At 33.5% G+C, this 7,063-nt stretch overlaps 1 long non-coding RNA gene and 1 pseudogene across 1 annotated transcript; both read right to left on the minus strand.

Annotated features, from left to right (window-relative positions):
• Positions 1–1,258: 1,258 nt before the first annotated feature.
• LOC110006578 (uncharacterized) lies at positions 1,259–3,372 on the minus strand. The gene is made up of 4 exons (XR_016058786.1): positions 3,188–3,372; positions 2,947–3,080; positions 2,226–2,291; positions 1,259–1,497 (listed from the first exon to the last, which is right to left on the minus strand). It is a non-coding gene; the product is annotated as an uncharacterized LOC110006578 (long non-coding RNA).
• Positions 3,373–5,796: 2,424 nt separating this feature from the next.
• LOC105420066 (putative germin-like protein 2-1) lies at positions 5,797–6,389 on the minus strand (annotated as a pseudogene).
• Between the last annotated feature and the right edge of the window lie 674 nt (positions 6,390–7,063).

Here is a 7,063-nt window from a genome sequence, read left to right on the forward strand (position 1 = left end):
TGCTAATATGCTCGACATGCTCGTTCAAAGACCCATACAATTGACTTCTTTACCTCATTAGGTATGTTTTTACTTCCCTCTTAAAATTCTCACCCAAACGACGCTCACAGAATGCATTATCGACATTCTAAAAAAATCGACAGATATTTTCAACCATACCATGGTACCTATCTGACACAAAAGTGATCGATCGCTTTGTGTCAATAGCAAGCTTTATACATTTTAGAAACCACAACCAATTATCATTATTTTCGGCATCAACAATAGCACAGGCAACGAGAAATATTTGGCCTTGCCCATCAACTGAGGTGGCAGCAAGTAGAGTACCTCAGTATCACGCATTCAAGTATATCCCATCAATAAAAAGAAGCAGATGATATATATTTTTGAAGCCATATATTGAAGCATAAAAGCTTAAGAATAGACGATGAAATTCACCATCTTCAAATACCTCTCCGAATGCATAACTTTCAGGATTCGTCTCCAACACACACTCTACATATGCAGGTAAGTGGTTGTATGCATGTTCTTCTGAACTATGTACTTGTTTGATGGCTACTTCCTTCCCTATCCAAGCCCTATAATACGATACATCTAACCCGTAGTCTCGCGGCAAATCATTCACGATTCCTTTAGCCATGTAATGCTTAGTGTCACTTAATTTATCTTTTATTAAGGAAGCATTAAAGTTCCCTAACACTCTCTTCTGTACATTATTGCTTATCCCAATATTACATGAGTGTTCTTTTGTCCATGACTTGATTCAAAACATATTTGTCTTGCCAACTTTGCTTTGTATATATCTCTCATTCACAGCGCACCCGTGTATTTTACTCTTATACGTTACCCCTCGTTTTTAGAGAGACGGTATGCAGAGTGATGTGCAATTAGCATATTTGCTAAGGGATTCACGGAAGGCGTCGAGTATTGAAACTCCTGCCCTATCTCAGTTAGTGCATCCTCCTATGAACTCAACAACCTTGGTGCATTACTTTGTTCAGAACCATAGTCTAGAACATTAGACGATTAGAGGTGTATGTCCCCTTGAATTATCCTAATATATTTATAAATGCACATATGAGAAATTGAATGTAACTAAAGCAAATATATAAAACTAAACAAATTGAATGAAACAAAAACCTATTTGTACCTCGGTGTAGGATTATGTGAAATATTTCCATCCCTACATTTACTTCCATCATATACATAAATGAGTACATCATTGTCACCTTCATGTGCACTCAACATCCTCTCAATATCAGCATCAATAAATAAGTTCCCAAGAATTCTCTTATTCCTCGAGACAAAATACTTAAATGTTATCTTGTGCACATCAATTGAGAAATGCTATGCACAATACTTTTGCATGTCATCTAACCTAGTTTTACTATTAACAAAATAAGCAGATGCATCACCACCAGTGTGATCTCACCCGTTCGTCGGAATTCTCCACCATGAATGCAATAAATCAACTGATCATCACCCATTTTTTCCCTCCTGTAAAAAATTTGTATTAACTTCGACTCCACACCTTACATATATAACATTACGCCACAGGCCTTGAACGTGTAAGAAGCCAAGCTTGGTAGTGCCTAGGCTTCGCTTGTGTTAAAGCTTTGTGGTTAAAGTTCAAGTCAAACTCAAGCTCCAATTTTATATTGTTTGATTTCGACCCCCACTTCGAATTCTTTGAATTGACTTGTTGATAATTCACAAGTTCATAATATAGATAAACATGATAGCAGGTAACAAAGAAACTCAGGGTCCCAGTGAGGGCCTAGGGCAAGGCATTGATGAATGTTTTTGGGTCTTTGCATCGGTAGGCTGCATATGCTACAATTCGATGATGTTCTATTACTATTTAAAGGGAAGAAAAAAAATTAGGGTGAGCCCCACAACATCTCTCAGTCAGCCACTTTATATTGAGGGTCTCATTTCCTAGTACAAGAAAAACGATAATATATTTTTTAATAAATCAATTATATATTATTATCCACCCCAAAAAGGGAAAAAAAATTAGCTTCAAAAAAAGAAAAAAGGATCAAATCTCTAATGACAAATCGGGCAAGACAAGTCAACATCTATACATTGCGCAATACTCCGTAAGGCAAAAGACAAATAAATGCAATATGTACCAGTATGAGAAAGAGAATTATAGTTAGTAATTAATACGTATAGAAAGGTTAGTTATCCTAACATGCATAAGTTTCAATGAGAGCATAAACCTCCATATGTTTTCTAGAGCATTGCCTGCATTTGCCTCTTCACCAACCAGATCTAATAACCTTGTCCTAATATGCACATCACACAACAACGAGGAATGAGTAAGGACAACACATAAATGAAAATGACAAAAAAAAAAAAAAAAAAAACACTGCAAAATTAACACAAGAGGTATGAGCCTTCTGAGAATTGAATCAAAGTGAAGAAAAGGATTTTTGTGTCTTCTCTATCTTATATTGGTACAGAAATTATGTTGGGCAATAAAACTGCTAAAATGGTTTTCAAATTTGTGTATTTACGATATGAATCGACTTTATTACAATGATATTCTTTTTTTGTGTATCAAATTTGCGTATTTATGATATGAATCTACTTTTCTAATTTGCAGTTCGTGAATGACAAGCACAAGAAAAGACGTATTATATTTCGAAATTGAAGGTTAAAAATCAAAAGGAATCAGAGAAATGGGGGCAGCTGAAAGTACTCAAGCCATTAAATCAACACTTTGATGACAATTAGGAGGATTCACAAAAACAAGTTTGACTCCAACAATCATACAAAGCAGTGCAATTTCAACCTGCAAATAGGCATTCAAATAAGCTCAAAAACTACAAATCCCATTATAATTTTTTTTTTAAAAAATAAAAGTGATCTTATCTTAGAAAAAATCACAGAGCATATGAAAATTCATATAACAAAGCCAACAAAAAAAATGAAGCGCACCTTGTGTTATTGCCATCTCGAAGAAATCAGGCTTTGAGCCTAGTTTCATGAACTTGATCTCCAAAACCATGTCTTTCACCCTCGCCAAAACTGCAGTTTTAGACTTTAAAACTGTCGAAAGCTACCAAATACCCCTGAAACCAAAAACACAGATCCCAAAAACAACTAATCAAACCAAAAGGGGTTTTCAAGAACCAGATCTCCTTCGAGAACCAAAACCTAGGTTCACAAAGTTCTGAACCTTTTCCTAAAACCAATATCTGAAGCCTCCATTTCCATCTATTTCCAGGGCAATGGAATCCATGAATAGAGAGTTCGGGATGAGAGAAGTTTTCGGGGGAAAGTAAGAGAGAATATGGATGAGAGTTTTTTTAGTAAGTAGAGAGAGATAGAGAATACAAATGAGAGAGGAAGTTTATTTTGGGCAAGTATAGGGAGAGATCGAGAGAATATAAAAATATATGTTGAAAAGAGGAAGAGAGAAAAGAAAAGAAAAAAAAAAAACAATAGCATCTCAAAATTGGAGGAGATACAACAAAAAAATAAAATATAGTATTGAAGTTTAGGATATAATACAAAAAATTTTGAGAGTAAAATGTATAAAAAGTTGAAATTGGCGGTATTTATAATTTTTCCTACTATTTATTTTTCTGACTAATGTTTAGATTATATTAATTATAATCATAACTAATAAGATATTGTTAAACGATTGAATTATTATATAAATGATATTTTTAGAATAATATAATAAATAAAGTTTAATCATATTATTTTTAATTATCATTACAATATTAATTGCAATATCAATAATATGCAGGGCAGAAAGATTCAAATAAGAGAAGATAGAGAGATTTTCAAATTAGAATAAAAAGTGTTTCAAATCAAACTTGAGGGAAAAATCTTCAAAATGCAAGGTAGAAAAATGGATTCAGATAAAATACATGAGAGAGAGAGAAGCATACCTACAAGTGAATTGCAATGAATAATAGTTAGATAAGGGTTTTGTTAGGCTACATCATTTGGTAGTATAGGCTTTTAAAGTGCTCAATATTTTTTGGATATTAAAATACCTTTAAATTATAATATAAAATTTTTCAAGTATAGGCATTTTTTGTCATTTAGAAAGGTAGAATGGATATTTTTATAAGAAAATAGTGGTATTTTCGTAGCAATTAAAAATAATTAATACATCTTGTGGGTTATGTCACACACTATATCGGTGGTCATTGTCCACTATTGTTAATAAATGTTTTTGTTTCTATTAGGAATTTTCAGTTTACTCTTGACTGATTACTTAAAATATATCTAAACAAAAAATTACTATACTATAGGATAAGAGTATCTAAATGTATAAAAATGTTGTGCATTTTAAGAGTCTACACCGCAAATGGTGTGGCCTAACAAAACTCTTCAGATAAATAAAAACTTTGTACTTCCATCTTTGCTATTATATTGGGTGGTGTTTTTCTTCAGGGCAGGCAAGAGAGAGAGAGGGCATAAAAGATGCACGTTATTTGGAGAGAGAAATTTTTAAAAGAAAATAAATGAGGACTAAGAGGGAATCACTTAAAGGGATTGTATACAATGAAACCATTTACCTTTTATACAAGGTGGTCACAATTATGTACAATCATCCGATGTGAAATCTGATAGCTTGGGTGTGTCACAAAGTTTCAAAAAATTTATTTTGAAGTTTCAGCTTGATCAATAGAATAAATGTAGCCATCTAATTTCAAATCCAATGGTCAAGATTAATTTTGATCACATTGTACTAAAGATAAATTAGCTCATTGTATACTTTCTCTTACTTTAAATTTGGAAAGGATGAAATAGGAAGGGGAAAAAGATATTCGTTGAGCCTTCACATTGTAGTACTATGAGGGGGCTTTACACACAAATAAAGAAGATTTACAACTTCTGTTTTGTTTTCATAATAAAAAGAGAAAGGTGCAAATAGAAAGAAGATTTAAAATTTTTATCTTATTTCGATATTGGAAGAGAAAGTTGCATATAAAAAGAAAAGTTACAATTGTCATTTTGTCTTTATAATGAAAAGAGAAAAGCTACGGTGGGTGGGTTGCCATAGGTAGCCAGCTAACATAAAACTTTACTAAAACTTATCATGAATCTGAAATATATGGTGAATCAGGATTCATGTAGCCAGTCTCAATTAGTTGGAAAAATGCTTTGATGGTGATAATAACATGTAATCTGCATAGTCCATTATAGTTCTCCTATAATTTTTTTTACAAAGGTAAAAAACTACATCTTCATCGATGATGGATTGTGGAGATTGCAATGGTTTTGACTAAATATATTTAAAAAAATGGAAATGCAGCGGAATCAACGATAAAACTCATTTCCATTAAATTTATACTCTTTTGTCTTTGCGGCGCTTAGGGGTCTATTTGCAAGGAAAATAAACCATGTCATCCAAGCCATCCCTTTTTATTGTCTTCTACTTTGAAAATTCTTGTTACTCCAAAAAACCTACACAAAAATGATAAGAAATGTATACAATGAAACCATTTACTTTTGACACAAAGAAATCACAATCACCATTGACCATTGCACATTTTCATCCATTGGATTTCACACCCAATGATTAAAAGTGATTGTGATATCTTTCTACCAAAAATCAATGGTATCATAGTATACAATCTCATAACAATATTCTATCAAAATAAAAAACAATATTCTATCAAAATAAAAAGGGTAGAGTATATATTTGAGGGAAAAATTCACTTTATTCAGGTCATATTTATCAAAGAAATCTATTCAAAGAATCTTATTCAAAGACACTTATTCATCTTATTGAAACAACACAACTAGTATGAAATTGGGGGCACAAGGTATCCCTAGTTGTTATGCATCCCGAACTGGGATTGGAGTTAATTCACCACCTTGTTATCAGCTTGGAATGCCTTAACCATTACATTACTGGAGATTGGCCAGCTTCGATCCGAAAACCGCGTTAGCAATAGTGATCACCCCTGGATTTTGGCTACTCAATGCTGCAATGGCCACCGCATTCTTGTAGCCGACATTGCCGAAAATGATTGAGGCCTTCAGGGAAAACAAATATGTCTCCCTTTTGAAGTGTCTTGGTGATCATGCGGTTGTCGGGATTACTCGTCACAGCACCGACATAAAGGGAGCCTTCCAATACCGTTAGGATCTCGGTGGCACGAGGGTGGGTGTGGGGAGAATTCTAGCCACCATGAGCATAGTCTATGCGGACCATGGAGATACTGAGAGTGTTGAGGCCTGCTATCTGGGCAACATTCACGGGGGTCACCCTCGAGCCAAGTGGGTTGGCCCTGTTGCCGGGTGTGTCAAGCCCAGCGAAAAAGAAGTCATTTGATTGTGCCAACTTAGGGTCCTTGCAAACCTTGCCATTAACAGACATTGTATGCAATAGAAACATAAGTCACACTACACTTATCAGGTGAGGAAATACGAATGCATCTTTTTATGACACTACACATGAAACAATAAAAATAGACTGGTAATACTTTTTCAAAAAGAAAATGTAAAATGTGCATACTAATCCTATGGGCGAGATTATATGATTAGTCATAAATAGCAATAATAAAAATAATAAAGCGTTTTTTAAAAAGTAAGGCCTAGTAATTACACGGCTTTATTTTATCAAGAAAATTTAAATAAAATAAAACAATAAGAAATACATATAATAAGACCATTTACTTTTGGTATAAAAAGATCATAATCATTATTTTCTATTAGATAGGAAATTGGGTGGTTGGGGAAGTGTCTTTGATTTGATGCAAAGTTCTCTCAAATATGGCTAAAAATAATTGTGATTTCACATCCAATGGCTAAAAATAATTGTCCCCTCCTTGTACCAAAACTAAATGATATCACAATGTACAATCCCAAAACAATGAAGTAAAAACACTAGTATCAGAGATACCTTTGCTTGCATTGTCTACAACACAAAAATCTTGGAGGGGCAAAAGAAGCTACCAAGGCAAAGAAGGAGAAGACAAGGTCATATTTGCTCTCAGAAAGTAAATATGTATGAAAAAGAGAAAGTTTAGGGTGTTAAAAGAAGATGGTTTAGAGTTATGTGAGGTGTGACATATTTATGAGGCAT

The sequence above is a fragment of the Amborella trichopoda genome, chromosome 7 (genome assembly GCF_054954075.1).
Source record: "Amborella trichopoda isolate Santa Cruz 75 chromosome 7, AtrichopodaSantaCruz75HAP2 v2.0, whole genome shotgun sequence".
Lineage (NCBI taxonomy): Eukaryota > Viridiplantae > Streptophyta > Magnoliopsida > Amborellales > Amborellaceae > Amborella > Amborella trichopoda.